The 25,075-nt window shown below is 35.3% G+C and overlaps 1 protein-coding gene across 1 annotated transcript in view; it reads right to left on the reverse strand.

The window, feature by feature from the left end:
- LOC118273901 (uncharacterized) overlaps positions 1–25,075 on the reverse strand; it is a 220,409-nt gene that overhangs the window by 17,864 nt on the left and 177,470 nt on the right. The window lies entirely within an intron of this gene.

Raw genomic sequence — 25,075 nt, forward strand, 5'->3', positions numbered from 1 at the left:
CAAGAACTAGAACTGTTGCGTCTAGTTCTCGAAACACTTGTCTTGTCCTACCGCAACATTTGTTACGTTCAAGTGAAGAAATAGCTCTGTCTGTTGCTACCGTAATGCTAACTTCAGTTAGTAGTTTTCTTTTAAGATCTTCAGGTTGGGTTATTTGGTATTGCTCAAAGTTTTTGACCAATAGCTGTATTTTTTACAAATTACTTACTAGTTGACGAAAATACTACTAGACTATTAGATTAGACCTGGTTTATGACAAAAGATTTATACCACTTCAGCAATTATACTGATTGTGGTTACACCTGGCCACAGTGTAGTGTATTTTTACAATTGCCATTTATTGCATTTTTACAATCTAATTAACAAAATAAAATTCAATAAAAAGTCTTGAAAAATGCAGTAGCAATCCAAGTCTGGAATCAACAGCTAGCGAGCGGCGATGATCTAAGCCTAAGGTGAATGCACTCGTTCACTCGATGTCGAGCGACCTCTTGCCTCTTATCGATGATATCACCCGCTACTGAATGACAGTTGTTAAGTAACAAAACGTATTTTGTTCATATTTTCATGGTAATTCAAGCTTATATGGAGTTTAAACCGCCGTTTGTCATGTATATGCTATCGTTTAAAGAAGGTCTGGTAAGATTAGGACGGCTTATGTAAATAGTAAGCAATTTGCTTCATGATGGTGAATTGCAACCACTAAGTCTTGAGCCCTGGGTTAGTGTAAAGGTGGTTGCAGCTAATACATTGACGTAGGTACATTTAAAGTGCGCTAAAAATAAATGTATGCCAAAGGAAAATGACATTTATCGTCCTCTAGTAAGAAACTACTCCAAGCATTTGTTACGCATACCATTCTTTGTCAATCGCCAAGAAGGATAGTACTAAGTCGAAGACATTTGTATGCTGATAAAATGAGTCATAGAGTAATCTGTGTCGTGGATGCCAATGCATGCACGAAACACATGAATAAATAATCTTAGTACTATGTAGTATGTAGTATCTTGACGCCATACGAATGTTTTTTCCCCTTACAGAAGTCCCTCTGGTGACCCTGAGTTCAGCTGTACGTATTGATGTGTCATTCAGGTCACCAGTGCCAAGCAGATAATAATTCTGATTACAATTGTCTTTATAAACAATACTTATTAACTGGAACTTACAAAATACGTACAAACTGTTTTGTCCCAACTTGAGACGTAAGCTGGACACTGTAAATGTTTGTTGGTTTGAGTTGTGATGTGACCATCTGACATATGAACTACGTAAGTTAAGCCGTTGCATCATAGTCATGCTGACTGCTGAAAGTTAAGATTATCAGATCATTACTTTGAATACATAATTTTGTAAAATTAGTCTTGTAATTAAAATAACATCATGTCTTTTAATCTCTGATGTACACTCTCCTTTCAATAATTATAGTCATAATTCCCATGTAAGAGATGTTGAGCCTTACACTGGGAACAATTCAAGAATCCATTTTTTTCCAAAACATCCCAAATGATTTTACCCGATCTGACAACCTTACCGCAGTCATACATACGACCACTCGAGTCAATACACAAGCGAGTGAAAACGGTCTTATCGTCATAGAAACAAAAGACTTTAAAATACGTAAGTAGACAAGACGTTTCTTGATTACCTATTTAGGTAATCTCATTGTACATACCAGTGTTAGTCATGCATTACATTTGACTGTATTTGTCGTTATCAGTGAGTCACAGTGGTGGTTCCCAACCTTTCGCCGGGTCACATATGGCACAGTAACCACTCACGTGAATATAATGACTCATTTTGACGCAGGTGTTCTGTTTGACGCTGTCACTGTCACACACAATGAGCGACAAGCGTGTTCCTTATGTTGTAGATTTTTTGGCATTTTTATTCCTTTGTGAATTCGTTATTACTGATTTGGTAAGGTTTAGGTATGAAGTGTCTGATATAAAAATATTATAGGTTGTTCATGAGTTAATGAAATATTCAGTGTTCCTTTTTTCAAACAGTTGCTTAGCGTTTACTTTTCATTTAGGTTTTAGTTAGTTGTTATGTTGTTATTGTTTATGTTAAAAAAATACAAAAAAAATACGTAAAAATCATTTTTTAAAACCTAAACAACAACAACCTACAGCTGTGTGTTTTCAAAATAAATGTTTTTTTTTTCATTTGCTACCAATCCCTATTTACAAACCTTCTTTTGTTTTGATACTAAAATTGTTTTTCTTGAAACAGCTGGCGCACTTTATTCAATTGGAGTCGAAAATAATGAAATTGTATATATTTTAGTATCTTTTAAAATATTTTTTTTTTAAACCATTGCTGCTTTCAAAAGGGAACAGCTTTATTGTGTTTCTGTTCCCACAACTTGGGCCACGGCTCAAACGTCATCTGCTAGGGGTAGCGTTGCATATCGCCCAAAATGTGAACACATTTTAATTCTTATTCAATCGAGATCACTAAGAAAATTGTACACAATAAACGTACAAATAAGGTCTATTTTTGACTATTTCTATTTGCTCACACCTTGATTGCTGTTTAATTTTGTTGCTGTTTACTTTCATTCTGTCTTTAAACAAGGGATTAATTTCAACAATGTAAATATGTACCTATGTACTTCTAAAATTGTGTTTTAAAGTACCTAGGTTGAGTATTTAAGCATTGGCTACTCAAGATAAGGTATGACTAACGAACGATTAACTCCTCAATAAATAATCAAAGAAAATCAATTGTCGATGTAGGTTAAGACACACTTATCAATAAAATGGTGGACAATATAAAGAATTATTATTAGTCAACGAAAGTAAATAAGCTTGTTTGGATAGAGATGCAACATAATGTTATCTGTATGTATCTACTCAGATTATGTTTATGTACACAGTTTTCGCTTTTTATTGCGTGTTTTTCGAGAATATTCTGAAATTATAATCTTATATATTAGGTATGATATGACTAAGTGAAGAAAGTACTAACAAAATTTATATAAAATACCTACATACCTAATATATCTACGTCAATGTAAATGACTAAAAGTCATTATACCTAAACGAAGTACCGACGTAATGATTAAATGAATTCGTTTAATTTACAAATCGTTGAACAATTTTAGGGAATTATTAAAATGACACATCAGTTATTCTCTTTTGGTATAACAAGGTGAAATTTTAACGTAGTTTAAAAAGGTATCCTAAAAGTGATTTTTAATCCATTTGTTACTAGGTCTAAACTGATTGTTTGGAATGTTATGCCCGAATACCGAAATGCTACTATTTTTTAAGTTTTACGTAAATATCGTGCTATCTCTGTCATTTACAAAGATTTTTAGACAGAGAACTAAGTTTGAGGGCGTCTTAAAATTGAGTGACGTGTAAGTATTTGACTAATAGACTACTATTAAGTAAACGCCTCACACTATTAGGTCCGACGGTGTGACTTCGCCCTTAAATTACTGGAATAGTGCTTTCTGTGAAATTATTGCGTCAATCGGCACAGATGGGCGGTATGTCAATGAGTAATAAAAGGACTATTGGATCATTACGAAGTGGCGAGATGAGTCAAAATAATAATGATGAGTTGTCAACTTACTCATAATAATTATTCAACTTAGTCAGTAAAGCGGTTCGAGCTTTTGATGTGTGATTTTGTTTGTTAAGTACCTATAAGGGTGAGTAACTTTGTGATGTACACATAGGGACGCGATAAGATAGTAAGCCCCTGTCCCATCAGTAGTGGTGGTTTAGTTTTGATGTAAGTATCTTGGAAACCCATTAAAAAGGGAAGAAAAATAATACAATACAATATATAACTAGTTTATATGTATTGTAGTATATTGTACCCAATGGTCTGTTGCAACATTTATGAACATACAATGAACATCATGTTATATCCACACTTCTTTAAGTGTTATGAACTTTCTCAGACCATGCACAACTTTAATATGAGCTGGATTAATGACGATGACGATGATCATAATTATGATTAAAACATTCTACTCTCATTACACCAACAATAGTCACTCATCCACTGACAAATCACTTGGTTCTTGTGGCTGCAATTGACCAATGAACGCCTTACAAAGAGTCCCATTCCCAAAAAAGGTACGAACATTATTCATCGTGACAGCTCACTGGTGCACTAGGTATTGACTAAGTATTATGACATAATGTCCTTACATTCATTGCGTGGTCAAAAATAGATATAATTATGAACACTCACTTTTATTAATTTTCATTTGGTACCTATTTACTGTACCTACGAAAAAGCTATATAAAGCAACAAAATACAATGTAAGTGTTGTTTTACGTCAGTTTTCTGTGAGGTCGTGGTGTCACTCCAGTTGAGCCAGCTCGTTCGTGTTGTAGCATGGCTCTTTCAAATTCAAAACCATTTGTTGTCTATCGACTGTCAAAAAGTCAACGAAATAGCAATACAATTAATTTATTTTCTCTTTTTTCCAATTGGGTATATTATTTATGTAATAAGGACTAAGTACTTTTTAGGAAATCTACGAATACATATTTTCTTTACTACGAAGTAACCAACTAGTTTATGGACCGATAGGTAAACTGCCCGGAAACATACAGTGATATGGTACCAATATCTACTGCGTAAACAGTAGTTATCTAAGATAAGGATGTTTAAACAGAATCATTTGACCAAATTACTGGTGAATCATTCATTCATTTATTTGCCTAATTGATAAATTATAACCGTACTAGAAAGAACTGAATAGAATCCAATTTGGAATATCCCAAGTCGCAAAAAGTGTACATAACGCTATATATTATCGCAATTTTTTTTTTTTTTTTCATTCATTATTTACTTAAAAATTAAGGCCTAAAACTTGATAAATTAGGCGTCGAAGTACTCGTCCGCATCGCTACTGGGGAACGTTCCCAGAAACTGGCCGCATTGCCACGTTGTATGCAATGCTTATCTTTTGACCGAAGAAATAGCCAGCCTTCTGGTCACGCGTAGAGTCGAATAGCTTATGTGCAATTTCTTTATATAGAGAATGTGCACCAGGACCCCATGGCCCAAGTGTTTCGACCCCAAACGGCTCAAAACAATAATTGCCAACTAAGTTAGAATATTTGCGCCGCTTGAGGTCCTCTGCCGCGGAAGCAGCCGCACCAGCGCATGCAGCAGTACTTAGAAGGTGAGATGGCGCAAGGGTGTACGTATAACGCTATATGGTTCATCGCTAATATTGTGAAGCACGCTAATTTAGTGCCTGACTTCTAGAATCATGGTGTAGACTCATTTCTCCACAGTAAATAGACGTAAGCACAATTGTAAAAGAAGAAAATTATTTACGTTTATTGATGTGTTCAGATAATCTCAATAGCCAGTAGTATTTCCCCTTTATTTTATCATAAATATTCCAGGTTAACAATATAATATTCTAGAAAAATCCTTGTTTACTTAACATTGATTGACTCAAAACACATTCTTAGAGTCAACACACCTAAAACTTCCCTCTATCCCTATGAAATAACACTTACTAATACAAACCAAATATGTAAACTGAATCAATCATAACAATTACTCATAAATTAACAACTACAGAAAAACAAAGTTCATTAACTCATGTTCAAAGTATTCAGTTTATAGAAAACCCTGTTACTCACGTCAGTTGTATGTGACGTCCCAGCCCAGGCTTACATTGAAGAATACACTGACGTCGGAACACGTCATTCGGAGGTCAGCCGCATCGGGGAAGCTCTAATGATAAATGTATCCGCTCCGTATATGGTTAAATGTACAATACTCTTGAATGTGAAACACAATTCTTAAGGATAATTATGTACATTTACACACAAATTAAATATTATAATTGAATTATGTAGTTTTGTTAACTAAACTGCGTAATTTAATTTAGTGTCTACTGAATTACTAGAATTATACCTAATAATAGTGTCTACTAATAATAATTGGAAATTTCAACTTTTAGAAGCTTCGTAGTTGTATGAAATGGAGGAAGATTTTGTATCGGAAGTCTATTGAAGCATTATAATTATTTAAACTCAAATTATTAAAAAATAAGTGGTTGTTCAACCGTTTAAAAATAAGGAGGAGGTTCTTAATCGGTCCTAATATTATGTTATTTAAACTTGGTGTCGATTTAAATTGAGAATATTTTGATCAAGGAAGGAAGACCACTTCGCTATTTCGATTTTGGAAAACAGACATTTCGTTTTACTTCTTGGAATGGACCTAAATAAACAAAACATGGATATTATTGAAAAAAATAAATATAAATGACGTCTTTTGAGTTAACAATTAAAATGAATAAGGAAAACTGTATATCAACAAACCCACATGCGAACTTCATACCTAAATATTATTAAACCTTGCGTAACAGGATATTATTGTGGCATTTAATTCTATATATTATGTATCTATGTAATATTCTTAGAAATCCGGCTATTCCCTAGTTCCGATGATACGGGTGCAGTTGCAACAGCAATTGTTGTTTCTGCGTAATGAAAAATTCCATTGGATATAAGCGCTATATTTATAATACAAAGTAGATGTATTGGTTTATTTAATAGAAACATGTTATTATATTTTAAGTTAACAAAGCTACATACAACACAAGCAACAAAATTGAACGAGTTTGATAGTAAAATTGCAAATCATTTCATTTAATAAGGTTCATTTGCTACATTCAGCATTAATTTAGATACTATTTAAAAAAGCAGCTGTATATAGTGAACTCAATTCGGCTTATTCCAATTACTTTGGCTTCCACCAATCATATTAACATGTTATTTAAACTTCAGTTACGGTGCTTTTCCACCAGAGATCTACCTTGCTGTGGATGCGTTTGACTGCCACCAATCATATTTATTGGTACACATAGTTTAGCACTGGTGGAAACGGACTCAGCTATGCTATGTTTTTTATAGAGAAATTCGTGCTATAGATGCGTACTATGGACGTGTGCTATGATTGGCTTCCCTACTATCGATAAATCGCATACTCCATTTTTCTTATTTCACCAATGCCACATGATCATGCAGTACGAATTATAAGGCTTACAGTATACCTAGTATATCTATGTATATTATATACTATATGAATATAGACTTTGCACCTTACTGCGTAGACATATAGGTATACAAGAAGTCAATGTATTAATCTTTAATGTAAATAAAAGATGATGCACGGAGCTTAAAATATCCACATCAAACGAACGATACAAAAAATATAGAATATTGAAACGAAACGCGTCACGTCAGGATTTCGAACTAAAGTGATGAGAGATGATCTCATCCTTAGTTTTAAATGGAAATAACCTTACTTCAGGCTATAGGAATAACCACTATCATCATGTAATTAGACGAAATAAAATAATATTAAAACTAAAATGTTATTATGTTTTTTTTTATTGCCTAGCGGTCTAAGAGCCTACAGTTACTATAGTTTGCGAAGTATAATGTCTGAGCCTCTAAGGTATGGGCGCCTAGTGTTGGCGCCCGCCTTAACAAAGCATTTTAGCCTTTCCGAGTCCAAAATTCTGAGCATAGGGGCTCGCTTTGTTATTCATTAAGACAATAAGCTCAACCCTTATTATATCACAATATCCCTTTCGAGAAATAACAGATATGGCACCACCGTACGTCTGGAAAGGTAATGTTCTGCGAATTTTGAGTGAATCAGATAGTTAAGTTAATCTAATTGCTTGACCACCACGATGGGTTTCGCCGTTCCCAGGTGGTAAAAACAAAAGAATAGAAATGTATACATATAAGTAATCCACGTAAACTAGCAACAGGTTGGGACATAAGTGGTGCAACACAAGACAAATCCCCAAATTCCTTGTACGTAACTCTTCTAAAGTCGCGTGTGTCGACGACGATCGTTTACTATCAGGTGATCTGTCTATTCCTTTGGCGCCCTGTAATATAAAAGTCATACCCAATGACTGTAAATAATTAAATATTTGGTCATATCATGAGTTAATTTCAAAACCTAATAGAAGATATTTTACTACCATTCCGAAATAAATCGGAATACGGGATTTTACATAACCCAGTTTCTTAATAGTTACTTAGTAACCAATTAAGCTATCGTATTCGCTAATTAATCTGTACCGGCAAACTAATTTTCGATCAAATTGAGCGTCAATTAATCTGATAGTTCGATTAAGTTGAATCTTCGAGTTGGTATTTATTTTGGTATCGGACTATTACGTAAAACTTAGGAGTTGTTCGTGAGGTTTTGAGATGAAATGATATCCTTTTACGAACGTATGTAATGATAAATTGAATTATGTCTGACAAGTGGAGGACTGTCTCGTTGGTCGAATCGTAAGTGCGGTCTAGCAAAATACTGCTGGGCTTTTATCGGTTTTTCGAAAATCTCTCAGTAGTAACACTGAGTATAGAAATGTGTCCGGTATATACATACAATAGGCTTAACCTCTATTACATGGGACTTACGACAACATACATTGAGGAAACTGATGATGATGATCATGAGATGAAAAGATTTCCCAATGATCAAAAATGTCACTAATTTCCCTGTACCTAAGTCAGATTTCGTTGAATTCTCTGCTACCAGAAAACTTAATATTTATTTTGATTGCCAATTTCCTTCAAGTCATCATAGCATACTGCATAATATAATCATTCCTATTTAAAATTTTCCGCAAATGAATACACAGATTACGTCGGACATCGCTTCATTATATTATTAGTGTCATACTGTATTATATGAAGAGGCATACGATAATATTATTACACAAGTCATAAAACTAAGCAATCATAACTAGTTATACACATAAAAAAATAGTAATCATGCAAAAACTTTTAGCTTATAATGCAAATTCTACGTTGTTTATAAATTATGCCAGATTGACTAAAAACGATCACTAGTTCTGGGTCAAAATAATAATAACAAAAACTAGAGCAAAATTGACAAGTCTAATGACACCGAAAGGACGGATACGCCTCTTGGGGGCGCGACTCAAAATGGAAGTATTCCAAGAAATGAGACATCGCATACGTGTCGATGTCCATTCCCATATGTAGTACATATAGGTAAGCGACTCACTACGCCGTAACAATTACAAGCCACTTAGTCATACGCCAACCAGACGTGTTTAGAAATCGATGATTGTTATGAAATATAAGTATTAATTAGTATAAGTATTCTGATATAACAATAGGTAGTAGTCAAAACAATGACACACCCCCGGTATAAATGGTTACACATCGACCAAGTGAGTAGGGATGGGATAATTGACTCATTTATTGTTCTCTACATTATACAGGGGAATGCCGAAGTACAATTTTTTTCACGTCTAGAATATTCTTTGACTGCACGGTTGGCGCGGTGACGGATCAACGGGCTCCCACGTAACGTGTAGTAACGGCTTCGATTCTCGCACGAAGCAATTCTTTGTGTGATCCAAAAAAATTGTTTCGAGTCTGGGTGTCATTTGTATGTTAACTTGCATGTTTGTAGACGCATCTACGAAACAGGAGAAATTCTTAGTGTGGGGCAACGTTTTAAAAAGATACAAATTCATATACAGATATTTACACTAGCACCGGTTATCCAACCTTTACACCAACCGTAAAGTCAAATTGTTTTAAATAGGTACCTATTAATGCAGGTAGAATGCTACTTCGTTTTAATACCAGGGCGGGTCAATAAGTCCGTGACTTTTTTTATTTCTTGTTATTTAATTAAAAGGGCAACACTGCTCCTGTCGACAGGCATCTATCAGTTGACTTCTGGCAAAATTTGAAGAAGCTGCGGCTTTAGGTTTGTCTTTGAGAGTCATTGATTGAGCAGACTACCGCGTAATTTAAAGAAAATGGAAAGAAGTGATTTTCGTGTGCTCATGAAGCATTATTTTTTGAGAAAAAATCCACCACGCAAACCAAGGCTAAGCTTGATAAATATTGTGGGGACTCTGGACCATCAATTTCAATGGCAAAAAGTGGTTCACAGTATTTCGTTGTGGTCTAAGGAGCACGGAAGATGCTGAACATTCTGGACGCCCAATTGACGTCTCTACACCCGAAATCATTGAAAAAATCCACAATATGGTGTTGGCCGATCGGAGATTGAAAGTGAGAGAGATTGTGGAAGCCATAGGCATCTCATATGGCTCAGTGGTTACAATTTTAAATGATCACTTGGCTATGAGAAAGCATTCCGCAAGATGGGTGCCGCGATTGCTCACAATTGACCACAAACACAAACGTGTGACAACTTCACAAGCGTGTTTGGCGTTGTTCAACCGTAATATGGACGAGTTTTTGCGCCGTTTCATAACCGTGGACAAAACATGGATCCACCACAACACACCACCACCCAAAACAGTGGGTTTCTCGGGGTGAATCGGCCCCGAAGAAGACCAAGGTGGGTTTGTCAGCCAATAAAGTCATGGCGACCGTTTTTTGGGATGCACGCGGCATTATCCACGTGGACTACCTTTAAAAGGGTAAAACAATAAATGGTGAATATATTTCCAACTTATTGGGTCAATTTAATGTGAAAAAAAACGATAACGATAAAAAAACGCCCGCATTTGACCAAGAAGAAAGTTCTTTTTCACAGGACAATGCAAGGGTGCACACTTGTGCAGTTTCCATGTCGAAAATTCAAGAATTGGGCTACGAATTGCTACCTCGCCCACCCTATTCTCTGGATTTAGTCCTAAGTGACCATTTCCTGTTCCCAAACTTAAAGAAGTGGCTTGGTGGAAAGAGAGAGAGAGCTCGTAATTATGATGGAGATATTATGACTAATAAAACAACCTTAGCTGCTGTGTATAATTTTTATATGCAAGTTTTCCTTTAGCTACTTATGTATGGAAATCATACTTATGTTCTTCAAACAATAGCTACAGTTCCAAACTAAGCTCTAATGTGGATTTCACTATGGGAAACCCTACCTAAGTATTTCTGTGTAAGTCAGAAAGCAACCAATACTAATTGACTATTCGCGATAATGTACGGGGAAGTCAGCGACATATGGCAAAAGGTATCATATCAAATATACTGCAACGCTGCTGAATACGAAATATGCATCAGTTTTGATGTTTATAAATACCACTTTAGTCTATATTTTAAGTCAAATTAAAATACCAATTTTTTATGGTTTGATATTTGGCGATATGCGGCCTATGCCAATACCAATGGATTGCGGCTGCCCACAAGCAATAAAGCATATTTTGACTTTGACTAGTCTAAGTGGGTATTATACCTAATGCGCTCTAAGAAGGTGCGGCTGACAGATGCCAGTATGACGTTGACGTCTCTCTTTAGGGATGGACATTAGAAAAATCTTTTTTTATCGCTATCGATACTCGCAGCATACATTTAATTCTCTTGAATTTTTTTATTAAATGTGTGTGTTATTTAGTTGTGCAGTCTAACTACGTGTATATACTTGTCAAAATAAATATTTTATGACCGAGCCCTGAGGTGTTTCAGAGTTACAGTTTTACAGAACCGTGAAGAAAACAAGGATATATTAGTTTGTATATGTTAGATTAAGTACCACCACGCATTATCAATGGCGCCGGAAATGTCTAGAAAAATGCCTAACTACATATTTCTGCTTAGATAATGTCACTGTGGTTTGGGCAGAGAGAGCCGCGTCTACAGTGGATTTACCCACATAATTAAAGGTTTTTTAAGAATGATAATTGAACGACGCACGATTTTCGTTTTTTATTCTAAAAAAACATCGACTACCTATCCATCGTAGCCGTACATCCCATCACTAAACACGACTATGGCTTTACGTTATACGCATAACACTTTACTTTATTTTTCATTTCATTAGATTTTAATTGAATACTAGAACATTCCGGTTGGTTTTAATTTAATTAACTACGCATCCGAATGATTTAACATAATACGAATGTGATACAGCTAAAATATTAAGGCATAATTTTTAAATCGCAGCAACTTTCAAGAGTGATACGAAACGTTACTGAATCTGTCAGCCGCACCTTGTTAGAGCGCATTAGGTATAGCTAACTAAATTATTCCCACTTTAATCTCATTATATCATCCAAGAAAACTGATACGTCTTCTAAATAAGCAATAATTAAGTACAGATGTACTGGAAACGTTTCGCAATGTGATTAGCTTCATAACCTTGAAAGGTCCGGAGTATTTGAACGCATATTAATAAGTAGTTAGTTAGTTAACATGGTGACCTCCACTTGATTGGATTTTAATTAGATGATCGAGAATGGAATGTAATCAAGAACTAACTTAACTCGTTCCTTGTTGGAGTAAAAAATGTATCTTTATAATATCGAGTTTATTGAAAATTATCTTTACGTAGTATGTATTTAATAATTAGGAAGGAACTGTATCTCAATATTTTGACAGTGTTTCAATAAAATAATTATTTCTATTAAGACCAACGATTTGATGAAAGGAGGAGCAGGGAATCACTGGACGCAGATTGTATGGAAGTAGCTCAGCTGTTGAGATGTCTTGAGTCTCGAAGCAAGTATAAAGAGGAGATGCCATTATGGTTGTGCAGTGTGACACAAAATTATAAGTAAAAAGGTTTAAATAAGTTATTAGAACTGAGAAGGCGGTACATTAAAATGTGAATCGATAAATGGAAAATAAAGAGGAGCGAGGATTGTAACGTACCCCGCTCCCTGTAAAATGTATGCATTATTTTAAAAGTAATTACAATTATGACATCTTATCTTGGTATTTATTTCATGGTGATGATATAACTATTAAAGTTTGAAATCATCCAGTCGCTTCCACATATTCAAGTAAGTTTAGATGATCCTTGCTTTTAAAATAAATGCTACAGTTTCACGTAACCAAAAATACCGTCGTACGACACAGAAGTGATAACACCGTTTTGAATTTTGCTCCGTTAAAATATTTAGAAAAGTGGTAAAAAGTTTACAAATCTGGTGGTGCTATATACCAAAGTGAAGCTGAGTTTGCGCACTATCCAATGGTGTTTACATCTCAACAGGACTCCTATCCGTTCGTGAGTAATAAGCAAATTACTTTCAAAAAGTTTTATAACGGCTGCGCCGTCGCTGCGTCCCTGACCTAGGGCAACCCGCAGATCGCTCGCTTCTACGCACACACGCACAGCGCTTACATGCACGCTCGTTTGCCGCTTTGCGCTTCAACGACTTCAAGCTTTATGTTACATACTAATAACGCTTATTTTTGCTTGAAATTATAAACTTGAGTGAAATTTAATATTAGCAAAAAACGGAACAAAATCGTGTTGCTTGCGCTGGGTGTCGGAATAAAATAAAAAACTCGGAATTTCTCGATTGTTGCGAGTGTAAATCGAGAGTTGATATTTTATGTGTAAACATACCAAAAAACAACTTTTATCTCATGGACCAGGATTCTAAGTCCACCTGGATATGCCCTGAATGTTGCTGTAAACAGTTAAAAACTGACAACACTGATACACCTGTCCGCCCGGCTAAAAATACTGTAAACATCAGTCGATCACCAAATAGGAATCCAACATCGAGCCATAAATCTATTCCTAAAATTCGCGATACTTCAAACACTCCACCTGATGCGATGAATGTGACTCTAAGGAAGAAAAGCAGTCAACCCATGTCTACTCCCAGCAATCAAGAAACATTCTTGAATGAAAATAAGCTAAGAGATATTATAAAGGAAGAATTGGCCGCGGCTCTTAAATCGTCTTTCAAAGAGTTACTTACCGAACAACTGAGAAACATAAAAGGAGAATTATCGGAGTTCAAAAATTCGTTCGGATTTTTCAATGAGCAATTTGAAGAATTCAAAAAACGTTTTGACGAAAAAGACGCTATAATCAATCAACTGCGCAACGATAATGCAAACCTCCAACAAAGTGTCAACTACCTTACTACGCGTTTATCTAACGTAGAACAATACACACGTGAAAGCAACGTGGAAATCAGCGGTTTGCCTGAAGACAAGTCTGAAGACCTAGTGAAGACGATACAAACAATCGCGAAAGTAACTAGCTGTGATGTTAACGACAGTGACATTTTACAAGTTACAAGAGTTGCTAAGCTGAATAAGGAGAGCAACCGTCCACGTGCTGTGATTGCTAGACTCAGCAGCCCCCGCCAGCGTGACAACCTTCTGGCTGCTGTTGGATTCTTTAACAAAAAACAACCCTCTGACAAATTGAACTCACGACACTTGGGTATTGCTGGTAACCGAGTACCTATCTTTGTCAGCGAGCACTTATGCCCCACTGGCAAACAACTGCACGCGGCTACACGGAAACTGGCCAAGGAGATGTCGTATAACTTTGTATGGATACGCAACGGTCGAATTTTTGTACGAAAGGATATTCATTCGAAGTCTATCTATATTCGCAATCATGATAGCTTAAAGTTAATAAAAACAAGTGACGTCACAATGTAGGTTTAAGTAGATTATGTTTGTATTGGTTTTTTATATGAATGTTCTTGGCGTTGATTGTATTCGTAATGCTTGATATTTACTATCAAAATGTACGTGGAATGAGGACTAAACTGATGTTTATAAAAATATTTTGCTAACAAACTATGATATCATTCACTGAATCTTGGTTAAACACTAATGTAATTAATGGAGAGTTTATTGACCCGCGGTACATGATACATCGTAGAGACAGATTAAGTTCTAAAATATCCAAAAAAGATGGGGGTGGAGTTATGATTGCAGTCAATAATAAAATTAAATCTACTAGAATGAAAAACTGGGAAAGTGATTTGGAAGATTTATGGTTGTCTGTTGAGTTAAATGTTAACAATTATAATAAAAAATTGCTCTTTGCGTTGTATACATGCCGCCGCCTGTCAGACTGGATTCTCTTCAATGCTTCTTAAATAATGTAAATAATGTGCTAAACATTGTCGATGACGTTGTGATTCTTGGGGATTTTAACCTGGGTTTTATTGACTGGAACAGGAGAGACGATGACCAACATCTCTCACCCTTGAATTATGAAAATTCACTGGGTTACTCGCTCGTGGACTTTTTGTCAATTAATGGACTCCACCAGTTCAATTCCTTTTATAATACCGACCGTAAGATTTTAGACCTTGTAGTAAGTAACATATCAGAATTAACAGTTACTAAGCCTGATGACCTGTTAAGTAAGTTAGACGCCCACCACCCAAACTTGCTTGTATCTGTTCCGATTCCAAACGCGAAACAATTGGTTACAAATTATCGATCCGGTTACAACTTTTTTAGGGCTGACTATGAACAAATTAAAACTCATCTTAAAAATATAAACTGGTATGATACCTTCCATGAGTGTGTCAATGCTAATGAGAGACTTAATGCCTTCTACGTTGTGCTGCAGAGCGTTATAGATAATTTTGTACCCAAATACACAAAGAAAAGGTCTAAGTATCCTGCTTGGTATTCTGATTCACTTATCAGAGCTCTGTCAGAAAAAGAGAAATTTAGACAGAGATACCGCAAGTATAAAAATCCACGTGACAAACTCACCTTCGAGTTGCTCCGTAGTCGCTGCCATACTTTAATAAATAACTGTTATAACGCCTATAAATGTAAGATAGAAAATGATATTCCCAAAAACCCCAAAGCTTTCTGGAGGTACATAAAAGATAAACGCCGCGGAGAATCTTGCATACCAGCTGACATGTATATGAACGATAGGGTAGTTAGCAGTGGTCCAGATATTGCTAACCTTTTTGCTGATCAATTCGTCTCTGTTTTCAGTCAAAACCCAACTACTACTTATAATAATACTTTTAATCGATTCCCTGGTACTGATTCAGTCATAAGCACTATTAAATTTACAGAAAATCAAATTCTTAACAAACTTAAACTAATAGATGCATCAAAGGGTGCTGGGCCAGATTCTATACCACCATTATTTGTAAAACGCTGTTACCGTGAGCTTACCTTACCGTTGCAAATTATCTATAATTCTTCCCTTGCCGAAGGAATATTCCCTGACGCATGGAAATGCGCAAGAATTGTCCCGGTTTTTAAAAAAGGAGATCCTGCAAATGTAAAGAACTACCGCCCTATTTCTATATTACCATGTTTTTCAAAGATCTTTGAGTCTCTTGTTTGTCCAATCATTACTCGTCACATAGATAAAATTATCTCACCAAGTCAACATGGCTTTAAAGCTGGTCGTAGCGTAGAGACAAACCTTGTCGAGTTTGTCTCTGATGTGACGTTAGCTCTTGACAATTGATTGGAAGTGGATGCCGTTTATGCAGACTTTAGCAGCGCATTTGACAAGGTTGACCATTCGTTACTCTCTAAGTTAGAATACAATGGTGTGACTGGTCGATTATTGGTCTGGTTTTCGTCTTATTTATCGCGTAGATCATACATTCTTGTTGATAATGGTTATGAATTCTACCCGTACTACGCTGACTCAGGAGTTCCCCAGGGTTCTCATCTTGCTCCAGTCTTGATTTTACTGTTCATTAATGATATTACTGATCAAATCCATCACTGTAAAAACCTGCTGATTGCTGACGATCTCAAAATCTATTGAACCATTACTTCGCATACTGACGCCACCTTAATTCAGGAGGATTTGGATAGAATTGAGCAGTAGTTTAACCTGAATCACATGAAACTCGACGTACAAAAATGTAGTCATATACGATTTACAAGGAAAAAACAATCTAATAGTATTTCATATAATATAAGGGGACTTTTATTGGAAACTGTAGATGAGGTTCGTGATCTTGGCGTCATCATGGACACTAAAGTTAACTTCAGAAGCCATATCGATAGCATTGTTACAAAGTCGGCACGGCTTCTGGGTTTTCTTAAGAGGAGCACCAGAGGGTTTAGGCTGGTGAGAACAAAGATTGTTTTATATAACGCTTTAGTTCGTAGCCACCTAGAGTTTGCCAGTGTAGTATGGAACCCGCACTACGCAGTACATTCACAAAGAATAGAAAGCGTCCAAAGAGCCTTCACAAAGCATTTAGCATGGACCTTCGGTGATATATCTCCCCGGTGTCCATATGAACAACGTCTTCAATGTTATGGTATGGATACTCTGCGCAACCGTCGACTGACGCAAGATCTTATGTTCTTTTATAAATTGGTAAATAACAAATTGGACTGTGGCAAACTAATTGAACAAATAGGTCTAAGGGTGCCTCATAAGTTGCCCAGATATCCCATAACACATCTGTTCCATAGTCGAGTATCTAATACGAACTTAGGTGTAAATTCACCTCTCAATAGGCTCGTTCGTGAGATTAACTCCTTGACAAAATCCGCCCCAGATGTAGACGTATATCATGACTCTATGAAAGTTTTTAAGGCCCAGGTCCTTGAATCCCGGAGGTCGCAGCTCACAACTTAGTTCACAATAAAATTTTACTGTATTAGTAATTACGCTAAATTAAACTTGTTAATGTTAGGTGATTGATCTCATTTCATTTTTTTCTCTTTATTGTATTAAGTTTATTTTTTTTAATTTTGTTATTGTGATTTAAAGTAGTTTATTTCTAAAAATAATTCATATTCTCTTAGTTTTAAGTTATCACTTAATATTAAATGTTGGTTAACCTATAATTGGCGACTGTATAAGACCAAAACTGATATGTATTTATTACTGTACTTAATATTATGTATACAGAAGCTGTTGGTAAACCTATATTAATAAATAAATAAAATAAAATAAATAAAAATCAAAATTAATCCTTTAGATCTACAAAAACTGCGTCTACTTTTCCTACTGCGTTACTCAGATAGTGGCTATCTTAGGGATGTTAATTACTGACTCACGTTACTCCTGACTCATCAAGGAATCGACAGCCCGCAAATCGATTACATGTTTTATTAATTGGTCATCTGAATCACTTGGCTACCATTTGTAATTTATGAATGAGTGAATGCCTGATAGGAATTTATTATTGGTGTGATTCAAAGACTTAATACATATTGATGGAGGACATTAAAATATCATATTGTGGAGGTAATTAATTGTTCTGTGTACTTGTTTGCTAATTAGTTCATTGTTTTAAGTATAAGTTATGGGATGATTATGAGTAATTAGGTGGAATAATAGGAGTTATTTTAGTCTTAACATAATATCTTGCATTTTTTCTTGTATTAAAGTAGGTATAATTATGAAATGGCAAACTGTTGTTTATTTCTGTGTCATCGAAGATGTGGTTGTTGTCAATTGCTAACGACCGTACCGTGCAGGTAGACAAACGTAGGTAAAACATCAGAAGTATCATTAAATTGAAATACCCAAAACCCAACCCAGAATTGACGCCAATTTGGTACTTATACAGTTAGTAAAAAATACAGCTTACACTTAATTATTATTAAAGTAAAGAAACCGCACCTAGGAACAGCATATTTTTTTAATACAACGATTTAAAAAACCAGATTTAAAAAACTCATACGCACCTAATCAAAGATGGCTGAATAAGCGACAATTTATTCAAATTTCGAAGCAATTACGGTCACTTGTCACATACCTACCTCATTACTTGAATAAACATTCCGTGATCACAACTTAAACTGTTGACTCATCAACTTAAAAAGGATAACTACGTTCGAGTCGAGTGAGCAAGTAGACTGACCGACTAACACTTTAAGTCACTATCCCAAAAACTTGGCACGTTAAGTTTCGGTTACACGGTTTGCAGTACATTGCGTGTTTTCTTCGTCTTATTAGATTTGAGTATCAAAATTGTCTTAGAAATAAGGCAATGGATTGTAAAGAAGAAAACGTTTCGTATCGTAAGTTCGTAGTAGAGTCGCGATGAGAGTTGAATGACTGAATGAGTCATTCTTTCACAACGCTACGTTCTTGAAAAGGTCATCGCGAAGTTTGTTCATTGATTTTTTATTTCTCACGATTGTGTGGGTGTCCGTATCTGTGTGCACTTGTGGGTGAAATTTATTTAAAGCTTGTGACTAAGACGTTACTTTCGTTTGGTATGATATTACTTTTTACCTGTAGGTTGTGACTTATGCTGCTAAATCAATAAAGACAGACCACCACAGATGGGGCCCAGTAGGGCTGATGCCTGATCCGGAGCTGCGGACTACCTAGCGGGCTTACCGGGGTCCGGCTCAAAGCAGGAGAAGGAACGGGGTGGTTTTTAGTCAGTAAGAGTCTAACACTCCCTCCCGCCTCACCCAAGACGGGAGAAGTCATTGAATGATTTTCCCCCCCGCAAAAAAAAAGGTTGTGACTTATGCTGCTAACTGCCGTATTCAGAGTCATTTAATGATTACCTAAACTATTCCTTAGTAAAGAATTAATATGGAAAACCTTTGCTAAGGACTAGGTTAAGTAACCATTAAATGACTCTGAGTATGGCAGTAAGTCAATAAAGAGTCTGTTGCCCAGTGTGTGACCTTTTTCTAAGTAATCTCGTAACTATGTAATGGACGCTATACCTTTGTATATTCTCTACCTAAGTTTTAGTACTTGGTAAGTCTCTGGATTTCATTATGCCTACAAGGATAACCATTTTTGCTTGTCCTACAAGACACTATTAAAAGTAAAACAGGGCTTTGTGACCCAATTTCTTTACATAATTTAATTCAACGTAACACCTGTAATAATAAGAAGTAGCAGCATTAACATTAAATGCTTTTCGCCACTTATTAAATTACATAATATTGAAAATGTATGACATTTCCGACCTCCATATTAATCTGGTTCTTGTACTAGAAATGCTCTAGAAAATAGACCATTTCAAATTAAGTGAAAATTCCCAGTACGTATTTACGTTACCTAACCAAGGTCATATTTGAGATCTATCAGTCCTGCGCTTGGCAATGTTGTTGTAACTATCATCAACCAAAAGGGTCAGTCTTCTTTCCCAAGTTATTCAATTTCCTAAGGTCAGCTGCAGCTGTCTTCCTACCGAGATTGTGGGCGAGGCTAGTCTTGTATCACGGACCTGCCACGGTGCAGGCGTTGGAAAGGGGATGAGTCTTTCGATGATTGTCTATCTATACAAAAAGCTAGTCACTTTTCTTGTAATCAACATTTATTGTATAAGTTTTTTTTTTCAAACATGTATCAAGGATTATTTAGGCACATAAATGTTTTGCTAACTCATAACATCCAACTCATAACCATTTATCAAAACATGCGGTTGGGTTTAGATTAAATTGAATATGTTTTTTGTTTAATAATACAACATCGGTACAATGACCTATATGATGACATAAACACACTGTCATATCCACCTACAGACTTTGAGAAAAGACAAAACAATTTTTGAATACTTATAAAATATGAAAATGGTCTTTACTGCAACGAAACAAAGTCGATCTTTGTTGTGGTCCTAAAAATGACTATTGAGGAAGAGATGAAAGAGATCCAAATCTCAGCTCGGGTCGAGAAAAGATGAAAGAATATTCCCAAAGGTTTCATCAAATATGTAAAGAGTTAGAGCCAATTACCTCCCTTTCCAATCCCCTATTCCCCAACAACCCATAAGTACCTAACCCCAAAAGGCCGGCAACGCGGCGGCGGCGGCGATTGCCTAACATCAGGTGATCCGTCGGCTCGTTTACCGGCTTATACCATAAAGAAAAGAGGTTCATGAAATAGGATGAGTCTATTACCATATACCAGGTGCAATTTTAGATTTACTTACTATAGTTGCTGTTTACTTGTTACCTAAAAAACTTACAATATAAATATAGTACTTAACGTAAATGTACCTAAATACTTAGGCTTATCCGATAAATCAGCGACAGATATATCAAACAACAGGTGTTAGTTGTAGGCAATATTAGTCATATTGATTTACTCATATATTTGCAATACAATACAATATAAGTGTAGGTAAGTATTGCACTATATTATGGACTTGTTGTTTTTCATAAAAATATTTATCTGATCGAAATATCGGATTATAGCTAAAACTATGTAGGTAATGGTAACTGCGTATTTTGTTTTGGAAATCATGTACCTACATAACTGCTTTAGAAACAATATCTTCCAGACTATGGACCTCCTTTACATAATGAGGGTTAACCATCATCTACACGCGAGGTAAGCAGGTTGAAAAAAGAAAGAAAAGACATTTAGTTAGCAGAGAGCAGTTTATAAGGTTAGGCTTTATCAGGGAGTGCAACTTCCCAGTCTCTGTCAATTATACTTTTCTTATATCACGCACGGGAAGAGAATATAATGGAATAGAAAAACTCTTTATTGTACACCATATAAAACACAACAGACGAGAGCGATCTCTTACAGGCCTTTGGATGGATAAGCAGTAAGGTAGAACATGGAGAGCCCGTAGTATCTATATTTCTGCTTGAAATAAATAAAAAATGCAGTATAAATACATAAGATTAGTAGTATATAATTCTCATCTACCATATTCACACGGCACGCTATCGTTTATAAACAAACACGCTACTACTAATAAAAGAACAAAAATGTCTATATTGCTTCTTACTATTTCTATTACCACTGATTCATCAGACTGAAATTAACACAGGGGTATTTCAAGGCCAGCTCTATTCCTCGCACCAAAACACTGAAATAAAAAGGTGACTCCACAAGTTCAATGTCAAAAGGAAACAACACGAACACTTATTTCAGTCGGGTAATATAAATAGCAGAGAAAGTATGAGTCTTTATAAGAATTTTATATTCGCCATTAACATTTTATTGCTCCTTCATCCGATGAGATCACTTCAACAAGTGAGGTTGGATTTTGTTGCATACTTGGATACCTTTTACTGCGTAATAAATTACTAGACTACATTGCTGCCTCGTTGACCAAGTCGTTGCAGGTGCAACTGCTGCGGTTCTGGGTTGGGTAAACTGCTATTGAAGTTTTTCATTTCGAAATTATCATTAACTGTGAATCTGAAGTGATTATTACCAATGCTCTCTTACAATAAAAATTACACACTGAACCTTCAAAGAATATCTGCCATGATGATCACCGATTGGACAAATAAGAATTATGTAACAAATATTTAAGGTTCGTTAAACAAAGCTTCTTGAATTTTCATTACAAAAGGTAATCTTACAAAATGATTAAAGTGTAATCCGAAACAGGATAGTAAAATGTTAAAGGGTTCTTTTATCTTTCAAAAAGTAATAAAACTGGATTGTAGAAATTATTTGCCTTTAAAGGCCGTGTTGAAATTAATCTGGGAATAAATTCAATGTAGTTTTGAAACTGTAAAATTTTGTATAACTAACTAAATTCTGTAAACGTCTACGAATAGTTAGTTATGTAGTTCCGTTATCCACGTATGTTTTATGGTATAGACCGGTAAACGAGCTGATGGATGATGGTAAGCAATCGCCACTGTCCATGAACACCCAAAACACCAGAGGCGTTACACGTCACACAAGTCCGTTGCCTTTTGGGAGTTAGGAATTTAAGGTTTGTTGCGGAATCGGAGATTTGAAGAGGGGTAAATGGGTCACTCACATAACAAAACACAACGCAAGCGTTGTTTCACGTCGGTTTTCTGTGAGGCCGTGGTATCACTCCGGTCGAGCCGGCCTATTCGTGCCGAAGCATGGCTCTCCCACACTCAAACGTCCTATTAGAGATGCCTCTATCCATCAGTGAACCGTAAATACTAGAGATAAGAGAGATTGTCTATAAGACAATAACAAACATTGTTGTCTGTTTCTTTACAAACAGAGATTTTATCAACAGGATTATTACTATTTGATCTTAAAGACGGAGGTGCAAAGATCGTTAGATAATCTATCGATCAAACGGCACATACCAAATTAATCCCTTTAACAAAATATCTAATATCATGTGACTACAAAAAGTAATAATAATAAAATATGATAATAACATTATGTAGACCACTGCAGAACTTTTAAAGTACTTTATCGGTTTGATAAAATACTAACTATGATTCAAGTGTGATAAAGTCCCGCATTGGATGCGTCATGCTCTGTCATGATACAACATAAAATTGCCAATAACATATATAGACAGATAGGGTTCCTTCGTGTCATCGAACCCTTCCTATTTTCTAACGCCCTAGTACTTTGTGCTCTTTTAGGGACACCCTTACATGAAAAGAATTAATTAAACTGTGTCGAATTTGTATTTTGGAATGTTATTCTTTAGTATTGTTGTAAAGTGGGAATGAATAAACAGTAATTTCTAATTGGAACTGTAATTTCGTTTGGTTATAATTACAGAAAACACGTTACAAAGTCTAGAAAAAAAATCAGGCTTAGACAATTTGAAACAGGACGTAGTAAGAGATTACAAACTCAAAAGCAAATGTGTTAACAACTTGCCTAAAAGTGCTAAGGAACCATACATTAGATAAGGACTCACACTTACCTACCTTTTTTCTGATTAGTGAATGGAAGGTATCAACCACTTTCAGATTAGATACGATAGCTCAGTGCAAATGCACTCAAAGAGCCTCTACCAAAAATAATAATGATCTTTTTGTTTGCACAGAGTTATCCACCGATCAATGGGAACATAGCATTATCTTTATCTACATTTGATATCCGTGTTTGTTTAAGCTCACATCATGGGTACGTATTAAGTGGATGAATTGCAGTTTCTATGTAGCTTTTATGAAATGATTTTACCTATACAGTTGTGTACAAAAAAGTTGTAACAAAAAATGTACCTAGTGCTAGTTTGTTTAAGATTAATAATAGAATAGAATAATAATAAGGAAGACCAATAATATTACTGGAGCAAAAAATATTGGAGGATTTGAGGTGTGTCATAAGCATAAGAAGTAAATGCACTGTTCTTTTTTTCCTTTTGTAAAACATATGAAATCTAACAACCCTAATTTACACAGAATCGATTCTGAAATCGATTATCCACTTTGAGAATTAAAAGCTTAGCTTCTTGCATTGAAACAGACAGACAATGTGGACACTGATTGTGAAATATCATAAGAATGAATACTAAAAAAATATATATTGGTGAATCACTATAATAATATCGCTTAACCGTGTTAGATAACAATATAGATCATCTGCAATTTACGCAGACACACGAATTTATCAAACATTTCTTGTAATTTTTGAAGATTACGAATTATATCATAAGCCGAACGCGGAGGTAATCTTTTGATATACTTTGGTGATGAAATTTTCAAGATAATGCAGCCATATTTCATAAACATGTGTGCAGGTCGTCGTCTATCAAATTGTCTCAAAACATTTTCAACTCTGTTACAAAGATAATAAAGTTGATACACTGAGAAATTGAGGACGCTTGATAAGTGGCATCATCGTGGTTATTAAATCATCGATCATTGACAATGCATTATCAATGAATCTAGTCATAAAACATTATTATAATTTCTAAGAAATCATAACGAACAATGTCACCACCTGGTTATCTTTAGAGTGCTAGATTATGTTTATATGTCTGAAATAAAAAAAAAAAGTCTGGTATTCGAAAATTAGGCGCAGTCGCGGCTTAATTTTCATCATTTCTAAAGGAAATCAATGACGAGTGCGGAAACTATATGAGGCTCTGTTTGTAGATGAAAACTTAAACAAATGTAACCAGAACTTTATTTCTGAGCCTTTAAGAGATAATCTGAGATAAAATTATCAAATAAATCTGGTATTGAAGGGTCCCTAATACTATCGTATATCGTACGCTTAGGAAAATTGTTCTCTCAAAAAATTATAACGATTCTAATAATAAAAAAGGCCCCTAGTTTTAGTTATACAATGATTATAAGTCCTCAGAGAAGTCTAGCTGTACCTATCTTTTAATCCGTTTTAAGTCATTTTATTGATACAATCTTTAGTCATCAGTCATTTGAAGTGATAAGTTGAAGAAGTACTTACTTGAGCTAATGTTTATTAAGTCAATTCACACTTAGGAACTGAGATTTAATGGTACGTTCATTACTCATCAATGGTACTTGATGATTTATGTCAATTATTGCATCAACAAAAAGGATCTTATGATTCTTATTGTGTAGTTTTCTATTACATTTTTTTTTTGAAAATAAGTCGTTTCTCCATTCTTTGATTTTCTCCTGTGTCGTTGGGTGGGTGCAACAATTTGTGGATCACACAAAGAGGTGCTCCGTGCGGGAATCGAACCCACTACACGATGCACGGCAGCCAATTG

This window comes from Spodoptera frugiperda, chromosome 3, assembly GCF_023101765.2.
Source record: "Spodoptera frugiperda isolate SF20-4 chromosome 3, AGI-APGP_CSIRO_Sfru_2.0, whole genome shotgun sequence".
In the NCBI taxonomy this organism is placed as follows: domain Eukaryota; kingdom Metazoa; phylum Arthropoda; class Insecta; order Lepidoptera; family Noctuidae; genus Spodoptera; species Spodoptera frugiperda.